Consider the following 26,748-nt stretch of genomic DNA (forward strand, 5'->3'; position numbering starts at 1 on the left):
TCATAAACATTGGCCTTTATTGTTCAAGTGTATTATATCTATGCTGGTTAGTAGGGGCCAGGGCCGGCACCAACACTGGGCATCCTGGGGCAAGTGCTGGGGCACATAGCTGCTGAGGGGCCCCACATAAGGCTGTACATAAGGAATTCATAGGTGAAGGTTTTTTTTGTCCAAAATATCAATGAGGCGGCTGTTTGGGAAGAAAAATTAGGGAATATATTAAATGTCGCCACTTGAGCTCACTGCAAAGGGGCCACTGAGGCTCTGTTGCCCAGGGGCCTACTGAAACATGGAGCTGACCCTGGTAGAGGACATACACTCACCGGCCACTTTATTAGGTACACCTGTCCAACTGCTCGTTAACACTTAATTTCTAATCAGCCAATCACATGGCGGAAACTCAGTGCATTTAGGCATGTAGACATGGTCAAGACAATCTCCTGCAGTTCTCCCGAGCATCAGTATGGGGAAGAAAGGTGATTTGATGCCTTTGAACGTGGCATGGTTGTTGGTGCCAGAAGGGCTGGTCTGAGTATTTCAGAAACTGCTGATCTACTGGGATTTTTACGCACAACCATCTCTAGGGTTTACAGAGAGTGGTCCGAAAAAGAAAAAAACATCCAGTGAGCGGCAGTTCTGTGGGCGGAAATGCTATGTTGATGCCAGAGGTCAGAGGAGAATGGGCAGACCGGTTCGAGCTGATAGAAAGGCAACAGTGACTCAAATCACCACCCGTTACAACCAAGGTAGGCAAAAGAGCATCTTTGAACGCACAGTATGTCAAACTTTGAGGCAGATGGGCTACAGCAGCAGAAGACCACACAAGGATTGGCGTCCTCGTGGAGTCATTTGTGATATGCGCATTTTTTATCTACATATGTGAGTAGAACTGGAAATAAAAGTTTTAAAAGTTTGAAACTGTCTACACTATGTCTGGATATGTCTCTTATATGCAGTGAGTGGAGGAGACTAGCACAGGAGTGAAAATATTGACGGTTTCTGGTCTGAATGGTGACTTATCCCTGAAAGTGATCCCTTGTGTTTGGTGCACAAATAAGGAGGAAACCTGCATGGATCGTCTTTTTTGTTTTTGAGCTCCGGTCACAAAAGAGTTTCTTCACACCAGGTGCCACTCCTTTCAGCTAAGAACAGGAAACTGAGGCTACAATTTGCACAAGTTCATCGAAATTGGACAGTAGAAGATTGGAAAAACGTTGCCTGGTCTGATGAGTCTCTATTTCTGCTGTGACATTCGGATGGTAGGGTCAGAATTTGGCGTCAACAACATGAAAGCATGGATCCATCCTGCCTTGTATCAGCGGTTCAGGCTGGTGGTGGTGGTGTCATGGTGTGGGGAATATTTTCTTGGCACTCTTTGGGTCCCTTGGTACCAATTGAGCATCGTTGCAATGCCACAGCCTACCTGAGTATTGTTGCTGACCATGTCCATCCCTTTATGAGCACAATGTACCCAACAGCTGATGGCTACTTTCAGCAGGATAATGCGCCATGTCATAAAGCTGGAATCATCTCAGACTGGTTTCTTGAACATGACAATGAGGTCACTGGACACAAATGGCCTCCACAGTCACCAGATCCCAATCCAATAGAGCATCTTTGGGATGTGGTGGAACGGGAGATTCGCATCATGGATGTGCAGCCGACAAATCTGCGGCAACTGTGTGATGCCATCATGTCAATATGGACCAAAATCTCTGAGGAGCTTCCAGCACCTTGTTGTATCTATGCCACGAAGAATTGAGGCAGTTCTGAAGGCAAAAGGGGGTCCGACCCGTTACTAGCATGGTGTACCTAATAAAGTGGCCGGTGAGTGTATAATAGTTATTTTTACTCTTCATCTTCATCTATACAGTATTATTCTATGAACACATCACAGTTTATTCTTGGCATATGTTTCAAATATAAAATCCCTTTCACCAAAATTTTAAAACTGTGAAAGTTGACAAAACGTTGCAAAAAAAACCCCAAAACGTAGCAATAAAATCATTAGGCGCTGACATCATTTAATAGAGATTAAGTTAATTGCAGAATTTAGGCAGATTCCAGCGCAGTCATCAGATCTATTTATTTGTGTCTCCGCCATCTGCTGTGTGTGAATCATTGTCAGCAGAGCATGCTGAGAAGCAGAGACTATAAGATAATGCATGGGGCTCGGCTAATGAAAGCCTAGAGCCGTCTCTGGAAGGAAAGATGTCAGAGGCCCACAGAAATACGGTAGCAGACACAGTGGGGCTCTTTTACTAAGGCTATATTCACACTGCCGTTGCCTTCCCGTACCGTACCGTAGCGGGCAACGGCAGTGTACGGGGAGAGGAGGAGGAGGTGAGCGCAGCTCACCCCCGCCCCTCTCCATAGCAACCTATGGCGCATGGCGCCGTATTACGGGAAAAGATAGGACAGGTCCCATCTTTTTCCCGGGTACGGAACGGTACGGTGCCGCACGTGTGCGGCACCGTACCGCTCCCGTAGGGTGCCGTGCGGCCATAGAAGTGTATGGGGGACGTATATCGGCCGTATATACGTCGGCCGTATATACGTCCCCCATACGTTAGTGTGAATGTAGCCTAAGGGTCGCGCTCTGCACTTTAGTCTGACTGTTCCCGTTCTTCTAGGCTAAAGCGGCTTGCACAGGTATTTAATAAGTGCCTGCGCTGACCCTTTTGTGGCGCAGCTGCTCTGGCTTCCTCGTGACACAAATTAGGGGGCGTGACGTCGGACGGTCCGACTGATTCGGACTGAGTGCGGGATTTAACTTTTAAATTGTGCTGCAGGTCCTATGTTAAAGATGCACCAGAAAAAAGATGGTGAACTCCGTCAGACCAGAGCGTGGAAGCATGTGGACACACGCAGGATATCGGGCGCACGATCTTGAATTGGCGTGCAGTGAATCGCCGAACGCAGCATTGTAGACCGACAACGCTCTTTTAGTGAACTCAAGCGCCATTGTAAGTAAATACACCCCAGTGAGGTGGAGGAGATTAGCCCAAGGTTACTAACGACCTTTAAGTATGCTTAGGAAGTGTCTGATCTTCCTGATACCTTCCACGAGGCCTCCATAGTGGTCATACACAAACCGGGCAAACCCCCTGATCAATGCAGCTCCTATAGGCCGATATCTTTAATAAATCTACTGTCCAAAGTATTGGCAATACGTTTGAGTGCGGTCATACTGTCAATTGTCTCTGTAGACCAGTCTGGCTTTATGCCAGGGAAATGTACGGACATTAATTTAAGGAGACTATTCACCAATCTTCAGATATCCCACTACAATAACGGGCAGAGGGTAATTGCTTCCCTGGACAATGAAAAGGCATTCAATTCGGTTGAATGGGGCTTCATGTGGGAGGTGCTTGATAGACTGGAATTTCCAATTGGGTTTGTCAAGTGGCTCCGGCTTCTCTACCACAGGCCCAGAGCGAGAGTACGGGTCAATGGTTACTTATCTGATTATTTTCGATTGGGGAGGGGAACTAGACAGGGATGCCCACTTTCCCCTTTGCTTTTTGCCTTAGTGCGGGAGCCCCTGTCCGCCCTGATTAACAGTAGCACAGCTACAGGAGGGGTGGAATATTGCTGGCATCACTAAAAAATTATCGCTCTGCGCAGATGACCTACTGGTCTACCTAGCTGACCCGGGTCCCTCGCTTGGCGCCCCACTGGCAGTGGTGAATGAGTTTGGGAGCTTTTCTGGGCTAAGCGTCAACTGGCACAAATCTGCCCTCCTTATGGTGGATGATTTTAACCCTGATCTGATCTCTCGGTCTTCCAGTCTCATGGTGGTTGACCATTTCACTTACTTGGGGATAGTCATTCACAAAGATGTCTCCAAATTTGCATCCCTAAATTTGACTCCTACTATGCAATATGTGACCGCAAAGCTTAAGGCGTGGGAGAATCTACCCCTGTCTTTAGTGGGTAGAATCAATATTTTCAAGATGGTCATTCTGCCCAAACTCCTCTACCTGTACCGTGCTGCTCCGGCGCTGCTGCCCAGGTCCCACTTCCTAGCCATTGACAAGCTCCTGACCCCATTTCTGTGGGGGTCTAGTCCACCGAGAATCGCAAGGGAAACCCTGAGGGCCCCGACGGACAGAGGAGGTTTAGCTTTACCCCATATGCACAATTATTACAAGGCAGTACAATTGACATATGCAATGTGGTGGATAAGGGCAGACTCCAACAACCCAGCTGTAGTCCTAGAGGCGGCACTTATGGGCTCGAACGAGGCACTGACCAACTTTGTTTACAGGGGAGGAAAGGTTCATGGGCCTTACTGTACATCGAATATGGTAGCAACTGTGACAGTATGGAACAGAGTAGTGGATTATCGGGGGGATGACTCTAGGGCCTGGTCTCCAGTTACTCCCTTGTGGTGTAACCCCTTCCTGCCCGAACTGAGATCTTTACCGGACTTTGAGTTTTGGGCAGGTAAAGGGATTAAATATTTGAACTTTTGCATCCCTTAGCCAAGAATTTAATATAGCTCCAACAGTCATCTACAGATACTCACAATTGCGTCATACACTGGTGGTCCAGTTTGGGAGGGAGGAATTAAAGTTGGAACACTGCCCCATGGAGGCCATCGCTAGAACTAAGGACCTTGGGAAACCCACCTCCACCTTCTATAAACAACTGATAGATTCCCAGCCCTCTCCCGCTGAGAGAACCTTGCATGTATGGCAAAGAGATATCCCTGACTTAGAGGACCATCATCTCAAAGAAATTACACACAACTGGCGCTCAACAGTTATTAGTGCCCGAGACCAGTTGATACAAGTTAAGTGGTTGCACCGAGTGTACTTGACCCCTTTGCGGCTGTGTCAGATGCATAGACTGACGTCAGATGTTGTGTGTTCTAGGTGCGGGGAGGATACAGGTACCTTCTTCCACATGGTTTGGGAATGCCCGTCCATTCAGGACTATTGGAGGGGCATTCATTCTTACATCAATGGGCGTCTGGGTCTTCCAGGTATCTGCTCCCCTCGGGTGTGTTTCCTGGGCCTAGTAAGAGACGTCCTCCAAGCAAAATTTTAGAGCGTTTTGTTCCGGCTGCTAATTTTTTATGTTAGGAAGGTTATCCTGCTAAATTCGGAAGCCTCCTAAGCTCCCCACGATGGCCAAATGGATATGATTAATGCAGAACTTCCAATGTACAACCTCACACTGCTAGAGGTGCTCCGGATCGTTTTTCCTTAGTCTGGGATGTGTGGGTGACTGCTCAGACTGCTTCGGGTGAGGAGGAGGGATCGCTCTGTGTTTGTGAGGTGTGAATGGGAGAGTGAATGAGTTTCTCCGCCTTTGGGAGAGTGATGCCTTCTGTGACAATATACGGGTTTGGTATGGCATTACTGACCGATGTTTGTCTCCAATATTGATTTCTTTGTACTGCTAACCCTAACCTTATGATTGTGCCTTATACTTCCCTGAGGCGGATGTTATTGCCTTTTGTGCATTGTTGTAATTTTGAAAAATGAAAAATAAAATCTTTAAAAAAAAATACGCCCCAGTGAGAGTAGAAGTAGAAGTGTCAAAAAATCAAAAACTAAAATATTAGAATTTTTTATGAAAAATATTTTTGCCTCTCTTCATATGGAAACAGGTTATTAGAATAAATTTGGAACTTTCTTCAAATGTCCTTCTTGGATATGAAAGAGCATGTTTTATGCCTCTCTACATGAATGTTTTTTTTTTTTTAATTTAAATTGTAACTTTCTCGAGAGGCATAAAGGTTTTCGAGTAGCGAAAAAAAATTGGGCACATTTACTAAGGGTCCGAATTTAGTTTTTTCGCCGGGTTTTCCAAATGTTACCATTTTGCACCGAATTGCCCTGGATTTTTGGTGCACACGATCGGATTGTGTCGCATCGGCACCGGCTTGCATGCGACGAAAAATGGGGGGCGTGGCCGCCGGAAAACCCGACAAATTCGGAAAAATTGCGCTATTTAAAAATAAACTAAATGTCGCTTGACACGCACTTACATGCACCAGGAGTTGGATGGTGAACTCCGGTGGACCTCGGCGCAGAAGCGACACCTGGTGGACATCAGGTGCACGACCTTAGTGAATCGCTGGAAGATCCGAATCCTCGACGGAGAACGCGCCGCTGGATTGCAACAGGACAGGGTAAGTAAATGTGCCCCACTGTGCCAAAAATAATGGGGAATGTGAGTCAATTACATTGGCCATAACAGGGGGAAGGCCTAAAAATAATGGTGTCAACAGGGGACGGGAGTCAATTATATTTGTCGCTTCTGGGGGACAGGGATCACATTTATTGGCCACATAGGGCGAGATTTATCAGAAGTGTCTGAGAGCAGAACTGCTCAGGTTGCCCACATCAACCAATCAGAATCCAGTTTTCCTTTTATAAATGGTTGTAGTAAAATGTGAGATGAGCTCTGATAGGTTACCAGGGAAACCAAAACAGTTCTTCTCTCAGACACTTCTGATAAATGTCTCCAATGGAATCAAAAATAATGTCCATAACAGGGGGCAGGAGTCAAAATATCAAATCAGGTTTTGGAATTTTACAGGAGATTTCCAGGTTGGGGGACATTATTCATTTTGTTAGGATTGGTGGGATACAAACCTGGTATCTACACTGATCAGTAAATTCTGTCTCCCTCTGGAAGATCAGCTCTATTTTTTGTGAAGTAGTCAGGCCAATAACTACAGCTCAGGCCCTGGTCATATAACTAACCGCCTGAATGAGCCATTTTATAGGTTGACCTCTACTTGAATAGACCTTAAATACTGAATTGATCTGCAGTTTCCAACATGGCCACTACTATATGCAGGGAAATACTGAGTTTATAGCATTCTTAAAGCAAGTTGGCATCTTCTAAGCAAATTACTAGCTGACTGGTTGACTAAGTGGACCTGAACCTAGTAGTAAATTGGTAGATTAGGTTTGATAATTTATCATCCTATAATGTTAATCCAGTGAAAGACTAGAAACCCTATAAGGTTGATGTCTATTAGCTTATAAAGGGGAAAAATTCCACACCAACTCCCAACTGGAATAAATTCCTGGATCAACATCCAATCCAAAGATTCTAGTTCTTATAGTCCTTTCAAGAAAGACATTCAGGTCTCTCCTGAACTTGGACTTTGCATCAGCCAACATAACATCCTATGGAAGAAAATTTTTCTGTTCTTATGGTAAAATATCCTCAGTAGTAGACTATAATATTGGTGGTTTGGGTGGTAGCCAGTAGCCGAAGCCTTTTAGGGGGCCCATCCACTATACTCAGAAGGAGCTTCAACTATGAAACCCTGGTACATTTGTTCCAGTTCTCAATACTCAAGAATATCCTACAAAAGTACAAACCACAGATTGATATCAGGCAGAAGGGACACATCCTCCATACCCCATGAAGATGATTCTCGTATCAGATGTAAGAAGTAATTCTAGATTTGTAGGGGCTATAATAATCATACAGGGCCATGGTGGTCTTAATCCACCGTTGAGAGTCCCTTTCAATGGTTATGTAGAGGAGCCTCTTTTAAGGCGTAGAGGATGCCTCCAAGTCTTGGTTACAGACAAGGAAACCACAAGTATAAATTGATCAAGTTTTCCGGTCCCAAATACATAGAGACAAACCGATATTTTTCAAACCATTATATTACACACAAAAATACTGTTTAGCTGCTTCCCTGGAGAATGACTTTAATTTTCACAGCGTGATATCGCAACGCTCTGATATTCGCTTCCTGGAATTGTTAAGTGTTAAAATGAATGTCTCCGGCTCAGAACACATTATATTTAATAAAAAATGGCAGGGACTATGTCTCGGCTTTATAACAAAACAGCGGTGTCCATCAATAATGAGAATAATGAACGACTACATCCAATCAGCCAAATGAAGATCTGAGCACTAGCAATTAGGTAAACAGAACTCACTCCAGGAACAATGAATTATTAATCCTCTGTCTCCATTAAACATGTCAGACTGGGTGGTAGTAATAGAAGTTTGGTGTGATGCCCATTGTCCATCCGGAGCAACAGTCACCACAGTATGACAAGGGTAGTCATCAGGCTGACAGCGCCAACACTGGGACCTTATGTCATGAAGATTTTATCATAAAAATAAAAAAATGATTGATTGTAGATTGTTGATGGTAGAACCTCCTCTCTTCTAGGTGTAGAGGATGTCCCTGTCTATGGTGATGGTAGAACCTCCTCTAGGTGTAGAGGATACCCCCTGTCTATGGTGATGGTAGAACCACCTCTCCTCTAGGTATAGAGGTTGCCCCCGGTCTATGCTGATGGTAGAACCTCCTCTCCTCTAGGTGTAGAGGATGCCCTCTGTCTATGGTGATGGTAGAACCTCCTCTAGGTGTAGAGGATGCCCCTGTCTATGGTGATGGTAGAACCACTTCTCCTCTAGGTGTAGAGGATGCCCCCTGTCTATGGTGATGGTAGAACCTCCTCTCCTCTAGGTGTAGAGGAGGCCCCTTTCTATGGTGATGGTAGAACCTCCTCTCCTCTAGGTGTAGAGGATGCCCCCTGTCTATGGTGATGGTAGAACCTCCTCTAGTTGCAGAGGATGCCCCGGTCTATGGTGATGGTAAAACCACCTCTCCTCTAGGTGTAGAGGATGCCCCCTGTCTATGGTGATGGTAGAACCTCCTCCCCTCTAGGTGTAGAGGAGGCCCCTGTCTATGGTGATGGTAGAATCGCCTCTCCTCTAGGTGTAGAGAATGCCACCTGTCTATGGTGATGATAGAACTGCCTCTCCTCTAGGTGTGGAGGATGCTCCCTGTCTATGGTGATGGTAGAACCACCTCTCCTCTAGGTGTAGAGGATGCCCCGGTCTATGGTGATGGTAGAACCACTTCTCCTATAGGTGTAGAGGATGCCCCCTGTCTATGGTGATGGTAGAACCTCCTCCCCTCTAGGTGTAGAGGAGGCCCCTGTCTATTGTGATGGTAGAATCGCCTCTCCTCTAGGTGTAGAGGATGCCCCCTGTCTATGGTGATGGTAGAACCTCCTCCCCTCTAGGTGTAGAGGAGGCCCCTGTCTATGGTGATGGTAGAATCGCCTCTCCTCTAGGTGTAATGGTTGCCACCTGTCTATGGTGATGATAGAACCCCCCCCCCCCTCTAGGTGTAGAGGATGCCCCCTGTCTATGGTGATGGTAGAACTGCCTCTCCTCTAGGTGTGGAGGATGCTCCCTGTCTATGGTGATGGTAGAACCTCCTCTCCTCTAGGTGTAGAGGATGCCCCCTGTCTATGGTGACGGTAGAACTGCCTCTCCTCTAGGTGTGGAGGATGCTCCCTGTCTATGGTGATGGTAGAACCTCCTCTCCTCTAGATGTAGAGGATGCCCCCTGTCTATGGTGATGGTAGAACTGCCTCTCCTCTAGGTGTGGAGGATGCTCCCTGTCTATGGTGATGGTAGAACCTCCTCTCCTCTAGGTGTAGAGGATGCCCCCTGTCTATGGTTGGTGATGGTAGAACCACCTCTCCTCTAGGTGTGGAGGATGCTCCCTGTCTATGGTGATGGTAGAGCACCTCTCTTCTAGCTGTAGAGGATACCCTCTGTCTATGGTGATGGTAGAACAGCCTCTCCTCTAGGTGTAGAGGATGCCCCCTGTCTACGGTGATGGTAGACCACCTCTCCTCTATCTGTAGAGGATGCCCCCTGTCTATGGTGATGGTAGACCACCTCTCCTCTAGGTGTAGAGGATGCCCCCTGTCTATGGTGATGGTAGAGCACCTCTCTTCTAGCTGTAGAGGATACCCTCTGTCTATGGTGATGGTAGAACAGCCTCTCCTCTAGGTGTAGAGGATGCCCCCTGTCTACGGTGATGGTAGACCACCTCTCCTCTATCTGTAGAGGATGCCCCCTGTCTATGGTGATGGTAGACCACCTCTCCTCTAGCTGTAGAGGATGCCCCCTGTCTATGGTGATGGTAGACCACCTCTCCTCTAGGTGTGGAGGATGTCCCCTGTCTATGGTAGAACCTCGTCTCCTCTAGGTATAGAGGATGCCCCCTGTCTATGGTGATGGTAGAACCACCTCTCCTCTAGGTGTAGAGGATGTCCCCTATGGTGATGGCAGAATCGACTTTCCTCTAGGCGTAGAGGATGCCCCCTTGTCCTGGTCACAGGCCTAGGTTTAAAAAGATCTTTGGAGAGATACTTGTACTGTCCGTTCAGGTATTTGTACATTGTAATGAGGTCTGCTCTTAGTCCTCTTTTTTCTAAACTGAATGATCCCAAATTTTGTGAAACGTCATTGTATTCTAGTCCCCTCATTCCCCTAATAATCCTGGTTGATCTCCTCTGCAGCTGTTCCAGTTCTACTATGTCCTTTTTATACACTGGTGCCCAAAACTGTACACAATATTCCATGTGTGGTCTGACCAGGGATTTGTTTACCATTCACCAATACCCCCAGGACCTTTTCAGCTCCAGTTTTACCAAGTAATTGACCGTTTAGAACATAATTATACTTTTTGTTTCCATGGCCCAAGTGCATAACATTACATTTATCTACATTAAACCTCATCAACCATTTCTCTGCCCACTTCTCAAGCTTCCACAAATCCTTCTGTAATGCTAAACTATCAACCTCAGTATTTATTTCTTTACACAGCTTAGTTATGGGATGCAAGTTTTCCTGAATCGGTGGTGAAAAAGAACAGGCAGTTGTACACATTGCACATAACTGCAACAGCATCTTCAGGGTGCCAATACAGATTAAAACTATGGCAGAACAGACAGCAGTATTGCTGTGCTATGAAAGGCCATCTTCTCTAACGCAGAGAAGAACAGTACGGCCTTTTATCACATGACCGTGGCAGGCCTTCCAGTTAATGATCACAGATTCCCCCCGATTCCACAAAAGGAGGTGACATCTACATATACATAATTTTTTTCACTTGCAACATCACTCTCTCTTGTATTTACTTGCTCTATTATTTTAGTAGGGAAAGTTAGTAGATAGACTCCTTCCTACCAAGACAAAGCCAAATTTAAGAAAAACATGTATACTTATATAAACTACTGTAGAACAAATGTCTACATGGATTATGTCCAATCCCTTATGGATTATGTTGGATAGTGACCCATTCCCATAGAGTGATGAGGCCTAATAACCTTCCCTTGCCTCTTATCCCGTCTCTCTTGGCTTCAGTCGTCTCAGATGCAACGCAACATGTCTGTGTTGTGTCATACATTATTATAATTGATATATTGGACTCTGTATTAGATTGCAGGTAATAGACTGGGTAATGTACTGTGTATTCAGATAAGCCACGCACACTATACACTGATAATTAGACCGGACATACAATGGCCGATCCTTACTAATGCGGTTAGGACAAGCCGCTTATTTACCAGACCACTCGATGGCTTTAAATAGTCTGACAAAAAGAAAGAAGCGCCTCCAGATATCCAAACCCACGTCCCCCATTGATTGACCACATCATTAATTCACTGTACCCATCAATCAATATCCGCAACAAGACGGATTCAGGATCATAATCTCTTCCTGTGAAATTTAATAAATCTCTTCCCTAATGCATTGCATTTCAGGATCTGCTCTGACGTCATCAAGAGAAAATGGGGAAATACCTCACCTGGCTATAAATAGATCGCCACATAGATAGATAGATATGCAACATATCAATGGGCACGTTGTGGTCACAGTGCTTGGTATGGGGACCGGATGGATGGATGAATGGAGAAGCCCTTGGTGTAACAGCCGTACTTAGGGAACAAATAGAGGCAATGTTGTGCAAAACTAACTAACTGCAGGCAACGAGCCAAACGATCTGGTTACAGATGCCGGATTGATGGAGATTTCCGGATTACTGGAGTGGTCATGGAGAGTGATCCTCAGGAATAGATTCACCAGCCTGATAGTTGGTGCAGGCCAGGTATGTCCTGGGTGTTCGGTGTGTGGCTCTCTGGTCACTGACAGTCTGTGCTCTCTGGGAGAGCTGAGGCCTAGGAGGCCTGTAGCAAGAGCAGGTGCTCTAAGAGATGCTCCTCTTTCAGGAGCTGGGGACTAAGAGGTGTGTGCTCTCTAGGAGAGCTGGGTTCCAAGAGACCTTGCCCCTTCCTGTCCAGGGGTTTTATTATTCCCTGGTCAGGTGGTGGCTCACTCTCCAATCACACTCCAGTTTACAGATTGGAATACAATTGGATGAGAGTAAATCAAAACACATACCCTGTTAACCCTTGCTGTACAGACAGGGTCTACCACTGCTAATTGCCTAACAATGACTGTATTACCCTAAAGGTGAGTTGATCAGACTCCTCTAGATGGATCCTACAGATAGAGGGCCTTATTCGCAAACACTCCCTTGCCTACACATTGGCAGGGGTGTTGCAGATAGATAGATAGAAAACATAAAAAATAGGCAGCACTCCAAAATAGTGCAAATAAATCAAGTGGTTTTTATTCCCAAGGTGATTGGGAATAATAACCACTTGGTTTATTTGCACTATTTTTCTGTTTGCAGGGCCGTTGGAAGTTTTTTTTTTTCTTAGATAGATAGATAGATATGCAACAACCCTGCCGTTGCATAGGGTAGATAGTTGTTGTGAATAGTACCCTCTCCATGTTACGATCTGCCTAAGGAGACTGAATACCTCTCTAGGAGGTTTCCAAAAGTGGAACACTTTGTAATTGCAGCTGGAATCACTGCCTGAGAGGGCAACAGTTAGCATATATATCGTCTTTACCCAATGATATGCTGTGTTATTTACTGTAAAGCAAGCGGGAAGCTGGTTGGATAGTGCTGCCACCTGACTAGGGGAGTATAAAAACCCCTTGTGGGCGAGAGCACATGTTCTTGGTCTAAGTCCTTAGTCTCAGTGTCGGAGTCTGAAGTCAGTTGTTAGTCAGCAGAGTAAGAAGCAAGTCCAGTGTGCAGCTTCTGTAGAGCTGCTATTCAGACACACTACTAGGAAGAAGAGGTGTCTCAGGGCAGCTGCCTGACACTTGTAGCCAGTCAGGAGACTAAGTCCCAGAGCAGAGGTCTATTGTCCAGACTCAGCTCCATCTTTACCAGCCAAGCCTGCAGATATTACAAGGCTGTGGGCAACCCTTGGCATGACTAAGAGCACGTAGTGCTTGAAATGTGTAGGCCAGGTTTTTGTCTTTTTCCTGTCAATTTTAACCTGAATAAATAAAGAATATACCTTTTTAAAGAAGCGCCGCAACTTTCTTGTCTATTGTGATTAATATATTGTGGGTCATTTATCTTTTCCCCCTTCCCTGAGCAGGCTGTACACTGCCTACAGCCTGCGCCCGATTCAGGTGCAGGCTATGGCGCAATTCTATGCTAGATCAGACCTAGCGCAAAAGTGACCATCGGTCACAGGGATTCATAAGGATGCCCAGCGCATGCGAATGGGCGGAGGCACCATCATAGCACCAACCTATGATCAATATGCCCCATAGGGTTTCCAGACCAGATCGTATCCTCGAAATGATGATACATTGGCTATACGCGGTATATAGAGATGCTCCCACTCCTATATTACTCCACAGACGTGATGAATAGGATGATTCTAAGTATAAAAAGATTTATCTATGTGAGATGTCATCACAGTTAAAGGTGCGGCGTCGCCTGTCGCGGTCGTTTTCTTATTTCTGCGTTTTATTCTATTTATATATCAGCTGTTACAAGGTGAGGATAACATTTCTATTCGCACCGAGGAGGAGGTAATGGAAGGGCTGTCACTTGCTGACTGGAGATGTGGTTTTATCCTCTTCCAGAAAAACAGAAACACAAAGTATTTCCTATTAACCTTACGGGGCACCCAATTCTATTTTCACGAGCGAGTTATGTGTCTGCCCCGAGGGGGAAAAGATTGACTTATTTTCTAGAAAATGTCTGTCAAAAAAAGTGCAACAATGGTAAAAGATGATGAGGAAACCGAATAAATGTTATTGCTTAAAGGGCTTGTCCAGTTACAAGAGTTTTTTTTCAATGTGTTGAATGGTAAGTGATCAGGTCTAGTCTGAGTAAGTACTAGAGTAACTTAAAAGGCGTCAACTACTGGTTTAAGTTATACCCGAAAGAAAAGATAAGCACTAATAAGTGGCGCCAAATTCTGATTGGCTCGATGTTTATGGCTTTCAATGTGCAGTTGAGATAACACCTCCCCTTTATTCTTTGGTTCAGTACGATCACAGAGATACCATATTTATATAGTTTGGTAATGGTACGGAAATAGTCAGACCCCTTTACATTTTTCACTCTCTGTTTCATTACAGCCAATAAGTGATAAGTGATACAGTAATAAGTATTCAGCCCCCAACTGATAAGTATGCAGCCCCCCGCTGATAAGTATCACGCACACACACGGCAACTACAGTTCAGAGACGTAGGCTGGCGTCCTGCAATGCACGGGGCTCTGCTTTGCGGCACCAGCACCCAGGCGCTGCAAGGCTGTTGGGGAATTAGATGTGGCCATGTGGGCTCCTCCCTATGGGCACTTGCCCGGATAGACTGGGTGCTGGCACTGGCCCAGCTGAACCCATGCCAAAAACAGTAACACCCATGATGTGGGTGTTAACTGTTTAAATGCCAGTGGTTATGTTGCCAGCACCATTTTGGGGAGGGTCTTCAATCCATATGATGTCATCGGGTAACAATGATCCTCCCCAAAATGGAGGTGCCCTGCCCTGCACGGCCGTAGCGTTAACGCCATTGATCTGAGCTTGTAACAGTAGGGTTAACACTGGGGTTACTTCCTAGTAACAGAAAAAACATGTGGGATCAGGGGTACTACCCTAGGCTTTTCCATATGACACCTCTACCCACAGCCATGTCATTATTAACATAGTACCATGGCGCCCTGGGGACTTGTTGATGTCTAAATTGACATTTTGCAACCAGTACACACGGACCGGTACCCTGGTGCCTGCTTCACCCTGATATGCCTCTGTATAACATCCATTATAATTTACTGTCCATTAATATTCAGGGTCCTTAGATCAGATACCAAGCTGGATAGTGATTCATGTAGAAGTCTCCGCTGTATATCTCCCTTAGCCTTATGGTTATTTAGTCAGCAGTAGTTATACAACTGTTGAGGATTTTGTTCAATAACGAAAGAATTGTTTGGACCCCTGAGAATTACATCCTGCAAAAAAAATGATGAGGTTATAAATCAATGCTTGTGCTGTAATTTCTTACGATTACATGATTACACTGTATTAATATTATGGAGATGAAAGCACTATCTTAATGTGCCAAATATGAGTCATTGGAAGGTGACGAGCCCGGCCGGACTGAGAGAAGGGCCACCTCATCTCATAACATCTATATCATCCTGAGTATAGTAAGTTTGGTGTTAGACCATGCCTATCCTCACCCCCCTGTAACCTATTCATAATAATAAAGCCAATACCAGCGAATATTGGGGCAGATTTACTTACCTGGTCCGTTCACGATCCAGCGGCGCGTTCTCTGAGCTGGATTCGGGTCCGGCCGGGATTCACTAAGGTAGTTCCTCCGCCGTCCACCAGGTGGCGCTGCTGCGCTGAAGTTCCCTGGAGGCGCGCTGGAATGCCCTGAAATTCACCGGCCTATACCTGGTGAAGGTAAGTGTAATTTTCGCAACACATTTTTTGTCTTAAATGCGACGGTTTTTCCGAATCCGTTGGGTTTTCCGTCGCGTGCATGCCAGCGCCGATGCGCCACAATCCGATCGCGTGCGCCAAAATCCCGGGGCAATTCAGGTACAATCGGCGCAAATCCTAAGTATTCGGGTAACACGTCAGGAAAACGCGAATCGGGCCCTTAGTAAATAACCCCCATTGTCTACATTACTATATAAATTACTACTATTCTGCTCTTTCGGCTCCAGGTTGACCACCATAGCCACCAAAGTAATATTCAGTATTATCTTTTTTCATGTTTTTAACTGTTATTGTCAATTTTATACTTTGAGTATCTGGTAAAGTATATACTTTCTAGAGTGGAGACTTTTTTCAATATCTTAGGGTGTGAGAAAGACACTTAGTATATCCTTCTATAGCTCTTCTCTCCACTAATCGATGAAAGTCCTAAAGTCAGGACCCCAGCTCAAAACGTATCATTTCCTAACAGTCCTTTAGGGGTCTCTAAATATCCAACAAGTGGGAGTTGTACTGCGGTGACCACCACTCATTGCTAGAGAGCAGTGACAATGACAACATGAATCATTTTTAGCTTCGGTAATTTTAGGTCTTTTTTTTCTAAAGGGGCTTATTTAACCCTCTTAGCGAAAACGGGACGCGATAAAGAAGTAAGCGCACAGTCAATAGGAAGTGAAGGGGGAAATGATGAATGATCAACTCCGTCTATAGTAAGAATGTCTAGTTTAACCCCAAAAAACCCTACATTTTTGGTGTATTGGCAACATTTTTGGTGCAATGGAGGCCACACCCTTTTCCACTGAAAAGCCACACCCCTTTTTGTGTAGCTATATCACTTTAATCATATAATTCATATAAGTGGCGCAAACTGTCTAATACTTGATTAATGGCATGTAAGGCATATTAGGGTGAGTTCACATTTTGTATTTTGACATGGAGTTTTTCCAGGAAAAATTTACCTCACACTCATTTCTGGCGGGCAGTAAATTGTATGAGCTATGAGCGAATCCCAGAAAAATAAAGTTGCAAGCTCTATTTGCCATCTGAATCCACCTATAATTTTTCAGAAAGCCTATTTGGGGGCATTGTATCAACAACAGCATTTTACATAAGGTCTTGATAGCCACTGAGTACAGATGAGCAGACCCGATTTTTCTGTTTGCAATCGAGGTTCGGGTATGTCCTGGGTGAACTGGAAATATTTGACTCCCCTGGCCAGCTAAAAATGGCTATGATTGGGACATCTCTTGCCAAACATAGCCATGGCTAGACGGCCAGAGATGTCAATTTGAAATATGCTCGGAATGCATGGCACACACAAACACAAACAGAAAGTTTGGGTCCGCACATCACTACTCCTGAGCTTTTACGAGAAGCATGCAACAGGACTGGCATAGATATCTGTGGGCAGGGTCGGCTTCACTAGGCCCCTGGGCGACAGAGCCACAGGGGACCCCTTTGCAATGAACTCATGTGGCGGCATTAAAAATTCAGAAGCTAAACCACTCTCCTGTTGCTTAAAATATTTCCTAGTTTATAATCTCAAACAGCCCCCTCATGGTTATTTTAAATAAGCCCCATTCACACCCTATGGATACATTAGATAAAGACTAATGTGGGCCCCCCAGCAGCTTTGGGCCCGACACTTACCCAGGTATGCCCAGTGCTTTGGCCGGCCCTGTCTGTGGGCTTTCACAAAAGTATAAAAGTCTGCAAAGACCGGTGATCCGACCTATTCCTCACCACCCCGATGAGTGGCAAAATACCACCATCTCTGAAAAATCTGCACCACCTTCCAGCCCATGGGCAGCTGCTTTGCCACAGATTACAATTTTTTTGGTTAGAACTGAACGATAAAAATGACTTTCCGATTTGCGCCTATTTCCCCTGAATTGCCCCGGGATTTTGGCGCATGCGATCACATTGTGGCGCATCGGTGCTGGCATGCACGCGACAGAAATCGGGGGGCGTGGCCAAATGTAAACCAGACGGATTCGGAAAAACCGCCGCATTTAAAAAAAAAAGTGTGTAGAGAAAATTGCACTTACCGTCACTCAGCCCGGCTCGGTGTATTCCAGTGCGTTCTGGAACTGCCTTAATAAATCCCGGCCGGACCCGAATCCAGCGCAGAGAACGCGCCGCTGGATCGTGAATGGACCGGGTAAGTAAATCTGCCCCAATGAGATCATTTGGCGTTTATAGCCAAATGTCTGACATCAGCTGTAATTTTTCGAGGAGCATTAAGCAGAAAGACAATCTTTGTGCAGACACTCTTTTGACTAAAATATAGAGAAAGAATTTTCCGTATATATTTCACATTTAGCATCCGCAGCTCTAAATTCGCATCAGCTTGAGAAATTTTGTTAGTTGTACATTAGCAAATTAACTGTATAAAGAACGGCTTCTCTCATTTCCATACTGATTGCGCCCGCCGCCCACACAGAATTAGATGCTTTTCATTGTAAATTATAGTGTCGACCGAATAGACATTCAGATTTGGTTTCCGCACGGGTCGGTGATGGCTCGCCTCCCGGCTCCTAATCTTCAGCATTCTCCAAATAATTTCCTCTGCCTTATATTTGACTGACATGGCACTAACTCATCCTCTGTCTCTTTCGGGGCAACATCAGTGGGCCATGGCGGAGCTATCATTTCTTGTTTCCGGATGCTATAAATGGTGGAATGTTTCTTCACTGTTGGAAATGAAGTGTTATTTTCTGCCATTCGCGAGCGATCGTCATCATTGCGGGTAGCGTGGTCATTTGTCAGCTCATGGTATGGAAGTGGTAATGTCTCAGGAAGATCCTCTTAAAAATAAAGCTGGAGGAAAAACAATAAAACGCGTTCTGCAGCTGCCATCATTTATGGCAATGGAGGGAACAAACAAACCTATAAAATCAATAATTTAACAAGCTAATTTTTTTCAATTCGGAAACTAAATGGTTCTCCAGAGGAGGCGGCTTCTAGAGTTCTGTAGCACTTGGTACTGGGCTGAAGGAGATGTAAAGGAGTATTTATCTATAGGATATGCTATAAATGTCCGAAGCCCACGCCTATCTCCAGAATATGGGCCCTTAATCTTTTCCTTGGTTTGTTCACTGTTGCATCCAGGCAGAGAACAAATGTAGGGGTAGATACACCTAAGCAGGGTCTACTCCTATAAGAGTCATCTAAAGAGACTGCTTAGGTACATTCAATTACAGAGTAGGTGGAACAAGTTCAAGGAACTTAAAGTGGTTGTCCGAGAGTATAAAAAAAAACCTTGGGTGCCCTGGATGGGGTGGGTTAAAAAAAATAAACATAAACATGTACTTACCTCCACGGTCCCTCCTGGCGTCAACCACTGCTATCTCTTTGGTTCGTGTCCCATGTAAACAAACAGGGACACAGAAGCCACGCTGTCCTCAGCTTCCGGCCGGCAGAGGTGGACATCCACCTGTCCCTATCCCCAGCGCTGTATCATGTGGGACGGGTGGGCAAGGCCAACTACCTTGGCCGGCCAGCGACGTGGCTTCCATGCCCCTGTTTGCTTACAAACCAGAGAGATAGCAGCGCTGGAAGCCGGGAGGGACCGTAGAGGTAAGTACATGTTAAGGTTTTTTATACCCTTAGACAACCTCTTTTAAATTACAGTTCAGAGTTTAGTTCTGTATAGGTCTGACATCTATGGTGTTATAACCCAACTTAAACTTAACATCACTTGAGGTCCTATGTGGCCTCCAAAAACAACTTATTGAAAGTTTGGACTTCCCAACGCTTCTGAAGATGTCATGCTGATATATGTACAACACTCAGTGAGGTAGGAGGAATTAAGGAAGCCAAGTTTTAGAGAAAGAGGTTTAGACATTCAGACATTTATGTATGGTAACAAAAAAAGAGCGCATACTTGTCATGCTCTGATTACCAGTTCCCACAATGCTTTAGTACGTACAGTTTCTGGCCCACTGGTCATGGGACCAGCTTTTACCAATGAGTTGTCTCCTCAGAGGATGTGGTGACACAGGAAGTGAAGTCCCCTAGAAAATGGAAGTGATAAGTCATGTCCTAGGAGACACAGGACCCAAAACTGGAAAATCCAGAGTGACGCTGTAACTGGGAAACATAGTGAGGTGAGTGTATGTTCATTTATATTTTTAACTTGACTTCTCTGTTTTTTTTCCATATTCAGTGAAAACCCATTTCACCATGGAACACATTGGGGGTCATTTACTAAGGGCCCGAATCACGTTTTTCCGCCGGGTTACCCGAATATTACTAATTTGTGGCGATTTTCCCTGAATTGCCCCGGGTTTTTGGCGCACATGATCGGATTGTGCCGCAACAGCACCGGCATGCATGCAACGGAAATCGGGGGGCATGGCCATCGGAAAACCCGACGGATGCGGAAAAACCGCCGTATTTTTTTTATTAAAGTGTTGCTTGACACGCGCTTACATGCACCCAAGATAGGATAGTGAACTTCCGTGAACTCCAGCGGACTTCAGCGCAGCAGCGACACCTGGTTGACATCGGGCGCACTGCCCTAGTGAATACCGGCCGTACCCGAATCAGCGTCGGAGAACCCGCTGCTGGATCGCGACTGGACCGGGTAAGTAAATGTGCCCCATTTTCTTGTTTTTACATATCTCACGGATGTTTGTTCAGATTAAGATGAGGCAAATCTGAGAGCAAGTCATGCCTTCCGATAGGAGTTGCACTCAAGACGTGCTGTCCACATGGCCAGACCAGGTCTTAAATGGACAATCTTATATCATTAACGCATTTATTATCCTAGAAGCAGAAGATTTTCTACAAGTAAAAGGGCAGGGACTCCAATTTTTATATAAAGAGATAGATTAAAATTTGATGTGAAAACTTTCACAATTACGATGTGACCTTTTTAACCGTGTGGGAAGATTAACTTGTGTTAAGTCCTCAGGCAATAATAGTTTTAATTTATACAAAATTTCATACTAATGTCACACGTCTTTGGATTGTTGCTTAGCAACAAACTTTTCTTGCCGTGTAGTAAGAAAGAAATCTTCAGAGATTAGAGCAATGTATTTATGCATCCGAAAAAAGTGAAAAGGTCAAGCCGACGTGTCGGAACTGAAGAGCGTAAAATCCAGTCTGATGGAAATGTAACTTTATTTTTGGGCTGTAAAGTTAACATTTTGAACACAAATGCTGGAACTTCATAATGGTTTTGATTTTAGACACACCTGTTGAGTTTTTGTGACTTTGGGGCAGATTTACTTACCCGGTCCCTTCGCGATCCCGCTGTGCATTGTCCTACAAGGATTCGGGTCCAGCAAGATTCACTAGGGTCGTTCGTCTGAGTTCCTTCCTGTGTCGCTGCTGCACCGAGGTCCGCCGGAGTTAACCTTCTTCTTCCCGGTGCTTGTAAGTGCTTGATCTTGCAACACATTTCCTTTTTTAAATTCCGCTGTTTGTCCGATGGCCATGCCCCCCGATTTCTGTTGCGTGCAAGCCGGTGCCGATGCGCCACAATCCGATTGCGTGCACCAAAAACCTGGGGCAATTCAGGGCAAAAGAGAAATATTTGCCGAATATTCGACGAAAATGTGGCGTTCGGACCATTAGTAAATAAGCCCCATTGTCTTGAGTCCCACGGCTAAGGCTTCATCTACAATAATGTTGTGTTGGACTGTATTTTTGTTTCATTGGGTGGCACACAGTCTCATGTATTTCAATGCACACCCATGGACATGGTTTCTAAGAGCCCATGTGGGAGCCAACTGCCCGGGCCAAAGGTCCCAACCTCGGTCCAGTATTTGCAGTTTGGACAGTATTTCCCTGTATCATCCACATGTTAGAGGATATCACACGTGGTTGACAAAACATATGATGCCTTGTCCTCTAACCATGTAATTTATCGCCTACGAACCTCCCGTGAAATGATGGGATGTGTTCTTCAAAGTTCATCTAAGGTCTCTCCTCGGCTAATGGCCGAACTTAGATGCCCTACGCTCTAGACTTGTGACCATATATACCCTCATCGCCTCCTCATGTCTCATGGGGAAATTAAAGGCTTTATAGGGTGCTGTAATTCCCCGAGGTCATTGGCACAATGTCAACTATCTACTTACAGGAATGAATCATCCCACCTCCTCATAATAGACTAATAAATAACACATCATTTCCAGAAGGTTCTTTATAGTATTCCCATTATATATCTGCATTCTGTTATGGATGAATGGCTCTCACATACTTGATGGATAGTCAATCTCATTTAGTTAAGGAGCTGGATGGATCTGGAAGCCATTACAGTTAATCATGATATTGACAAAGGCTCTTGCCATGTGAGCAGTAGACAGATTGACTCAGAGCAGCACCAAGGTTATGGGGCCAAAATGAATTTGCTCACCCTGGTCCTTTGCCTATATTTTTTGACCAAAGTTTTTCTGACAAACAACACCTGGGTGTTGTTGAGCTGTACATCATAAAAAGAACATCATATTACACCACAGGGAACTGGAAGAAGGAGCTGCACATCCATTGAGATGTGTGGCAGAAAGTCAGAATGGGTAACTTGACTGCTATTGAGCTGGCATAGCCAAACTTGGGGTACAAAGTCTAAGGAATATCTTGTTTTATGGTCTCTAAACTCTGCAAGGTCATTTAGACTTCCCCAACAAAATTCCAAGGTTTTGGCCTAAGGATTGTCCTCAACGCAGGAGATGTGAGCAGGTAAAGTTGGCTGAAGACCAGGACCAAGGTCTAGGATAAGTCAAGGTCAAACACAAGAAAACCACATCAAATGACCAGAATCTTCAAGATATTACCCACAGGTTGAATGTTCTTTCACAGTACATGCAAGTGAGGCCAAGTGGTTGGTGACTTCGTAACCCCTGTAGGCCACCAGTATTGTCGCCACCAGCTGGTCGTCTACCACTTTTAGACTTTACATTGCAAACCCACAGCACTGAAATACTGTAGATTTGCATCTACTATGAAAAGCAGCGCATTAGTAGATGACAGGTAACCCATTTTGTGGACCTCCTGTTGGACAGATCCTGGAAGTCTACCAGTCCAGGCTGTAACCAACTACATTTGGTTTATGCTTGAAAGTCATATTCGGGCTAATGGGGTTGACTTACAAAGTTGCCAAAAGAGGCAATGTTTTCCTTATCCCATCCTGGAAAACATATTTGCATATTACCCAGAATCCCCCAGGGGAGCGTCAATGGCTGTCTCCACAGGCCTGTAAGGTGACCTTAAATGGCAAAGTTTCCATAAGGAGAACTCTCACTTCCCAAAACTACATCTGGATCACACCATGATAACATCTATTGGTTCTTTGTTGGCATCCGTACTACAACTTCACTCCTTCCTCTTACTTGGTTACATAGAATGATCTGTCAATGTCCCGATAGGCCTCTCTTATGGTGACATTACCAAAATGCAGTTTTGGGTTTTTCTTCATATTATACTCTGGCAAGTACATTTTAATCCCATAATCGCCTCCATATTAGAGCGTATAACCAATGATCATGACACTACGTATTCCACAAGATGGACCTAGATACCTTGGCTTTTATCTGACAATTACCCAGCAACCCATTTCCACATTGTGCAATCAGAGACGGATTTCCGTGTGAGGGATAAGGGGAGCGTCTGATTAACAGGCATATAAATGCATGACATGCCGCTATGATCTCACCGGGAGAACACCGCAATCCTCCAGACGGGGAGGAAATTGTTAGACAGCCGGCTGCCAATACTTATCTGACTGCTTCTACTTAGCTCTGCACTAAATGAAGATGTCAGAAGATATTGCCTAATAAATAATGCACTGATTTTACTTATGTCTCATATGAATAAGAAGAAGTGGCTGATCTGCCGTGTGCTCACGAGTAACTACAAGGTGCGCTAAATACTACAGCAACGTACTACCGAATAGTTATTATTCTACATGAATTATATCCTTTCCATCCCTTTCACAAAATCTGTGGTTGTGATGCTTTCTGATGCTAATCCAGGTATCACTAGTGCTTGAATTAGTTGCACATTGTCCATATGGACATTGAAATTACATTTAATTTCTTCAACTGTTATTAAAAGAAAATGTGAAGATAATTTCCCCATAAATGTATCCATGTTGTCCCTTAGAAACAAGATTGTTGTCCTTGGATACAACCACCATTGCTGGGGTGATTGCACAAAGTAAGAGATAGCTCCAAATAAAATGTCCGGTATTTGCTACATGTCCCATAGCTGTCCTATGTAATAATCGCTTAATCAAGGTGGTCAGGCAGTTCTTAATAGCACATATCTGGCCACCACTGCCATGGTGGTCATATCCAAGGACAGCTATCTTGTTTCTAAGGGACAACTTGTGCTAAGTGCTTTCTGTCCTTAAGTTCTGTAAGGGCCAACTTGGCTACATTTTGGAAAATTATCTTCATATGGGTAATTTTTTTAAATAAAATCCAATTAAAGAAATGTTAATGTATGGCAGATGATTTCAATTAAATGTGAATGTCCATATGGGAATATCCCTTCAATATGATTTTCTGCTATAAGCAGTTTTGACCACACAAAGCTACAGAGATTGCTGGTCTAAAGACCTGTGTAACCATACCTTTTTGTGTCTTCTTAGCAGCAGTAGTACTGTGACAAATATATTCATATTCCAGGATTGTAGCTGATATTGAAGCATTGGAGGAGTATCCTTACACCTCAGGAAGCCTGTGTCCTGTAATTATATGGAATCCTGTCTAGTGCTGAAAGCATGTGTATCCCAGCCAGAGCCAGAACCCTGCGTACCACAACCTGACCCTGTATCGTGACCTTGAACATCGACCTGACCCACTTGTGCACTGTTACACAAATAAACCTGTAATCTAATACAGCCATATGAGTACTATAAACACTACCTGCTATAATGGACTCAGCCAGGCTGTTCAGCAGATAATAAACCTCTTCCCTTTATCTCAGGATAGTGAGGTGGGGAGTACAGAGAATGGAGGAGACATAGCACACACAGAAGTAAATAGCCATCATCATATGTATCAAACTGCTGTGCTGATCCTACCTCTTTCTCTTCATTGACCCAACTATTGCATGGCCAAAGCTTAGAGAGAACTTACTGGTGTGCAGGGAAGGCTTATGGATAATACACTCACCGGCCACTTTATTAGGTACACCTGTCCAACTGCTCGTTAACGCTTAATTTCTAATCAGCCAATCACATGGCAGCAACTCAGTGCATTTAGGCATGTAGACATGGTCAAGACAATCTCCTGCCGTTCAAACCAAGCATCAGTTTGGGGAAGAAAGGTGATTTGAGGCCTTTGAACGTGGCATGGTTGTTGGTGCAAGAAGGGCTGGTCTGAGTATTTCAGAAACTGCTGATCTACTGGGAATTTCACGCACAACCATCTCTAGGGTTTACAGAGAATGGTCCGAAAAAGAAAAAACATCCAGTGAGCGGCAGTTCTGTGGGCGGAAATGCCTTGTTGATGCCAGAGGTCAGAGGAGAATGGGCAGACTGGTTCGAGCTGATAGAAAGGCAAAAGTGACTCAAATCGCCACCCGTTACAACCAAGGTAGGCAGAAGAGCATCTCTGAACGCACAGTACGTCCAACTTTGAAGCAGATGGGCTACAGCAGCAGAAGACCACACCGGGTGCCACTCCTTTCAGCTAAGAACAGGAAACTGAGGCTACAATTTGCACAAGCTCATCGAAATTGGACAGTAGAAGATTGGAAAAACGTTGCCTGGTCTGATGAGTCTCGATTTCTGCTGCGACATTCGGATGGTAGGGTCAGAATTTGGCGTCAACAACATGAAAGCATGAATCCATCCTGCCTTGTATCAACGGTTCAGGCTGGTGGTGGTGGTGTCATGGTGTGGGGAATATTTTCTTGGCACTCTTTGGGCCCCTTGGTACAACGCCACAGCCTACCTGCGTATTGTTGCTGACCATGTCCATCCCTTTATGAGCACAATGTACCCTGTAACATCTGATGGCTACTTTCAGCAGGATAATGCGCCATGTCATAAAGCTGGAATCATCTCAGACTGGTTTCTTGAACATGACAATGAGGTCACTGGACTCAAATGGCCTCCACAGTCACCAGATCTCAATCCAATAGAGCATCTTTGGGATGTGGTGGGACGGGAGATTCGCATCATGAATGTGCAGCCGACAAATCTGCGGCAACTGTGTGATGCCATCATGTCAATATGGACCAAAATCTCTGAGGAATGCTTCCAGCACCTTGTTGAATCTATGCCATGAAGAATTGAGGCAGTTCTGAAGGCAAAAGGGGGTCCAACCCGTTACTAGCATGGTGTACCTAATAAAGTGGCCGGTGAGTGTAGATTCTTTATTAAACTGAGCAGCTGCAGGAGGAGGAGGTGGACTGTGTGTGGGAACATGAGAGCAGAGTGTAGATAGAGCAGACATGAATGAGCTGCTTCCTGTAATTACTGCATCAGAATTAGCACAGTGCATAGACCCACCCCCTCAACATTCTGTGAACCCCTCAGTCTATACTGTAGACTGCATGTTATGTTCCCTCTTCTTTCCTTCTATGGAATGCCAGATGGCTGAGACAGGATGATAGCAGTGGAGAAACAACTGCAATAAGGTATAAATGTAAGTTTTCAGCTATTGGAGCACTAGGAAAAACTTGAAAAGCTTTACAGTTGTGCTTTAATATATTTATGGATGGCACAGCTAAAAGAAAGTCAGGCTTATTTACTAAGGGTCCTGGATTGCACTTTTGTCGGACTGTTCGCGTTTTTTGGGATTTGTGCAGCTTTGACAGGTATTTAACAGGGGTTTATGCTGGAATTGTGGCGCAGCTGCTACAAGAGTCGGGGGGCGTGCTGTCAGATGATCCAAATGATTCGGATTTAACTTTCAAATTTTGTCACAAAACAATGCACTTACATGCACCGGGAAGTGAACTTTGTCGGACCTAAGCGGGGAAGCGACACATGCAGGATATCGGGTGCACAATCTTAGTGAATCGCTGCACAGTGCATTATCGTCGGACCGTGTAACTAAATGTGCCCCAGTCTGTTATGTTTTGCATTACTCAAAGATATAACAGCACACCAGGTGGTAGGGCATGGTACTGCAAGTGCCAATTCCAGTGTCTGTC

This window comes from Engystomops pustulosus, chromosome 3 (assembly GCF_040894005.1).
Source record: "Engystomops pustulosus chromosome 3, aEngPut4.maternal, whole genome shotgun sequence".
Taxonomy (NCBI): Eukaryota; Metazoa; Chordata; class Amphibia; order Anura; family Leptodactylidae; genus Engystomops; species Engystomops pustulosus.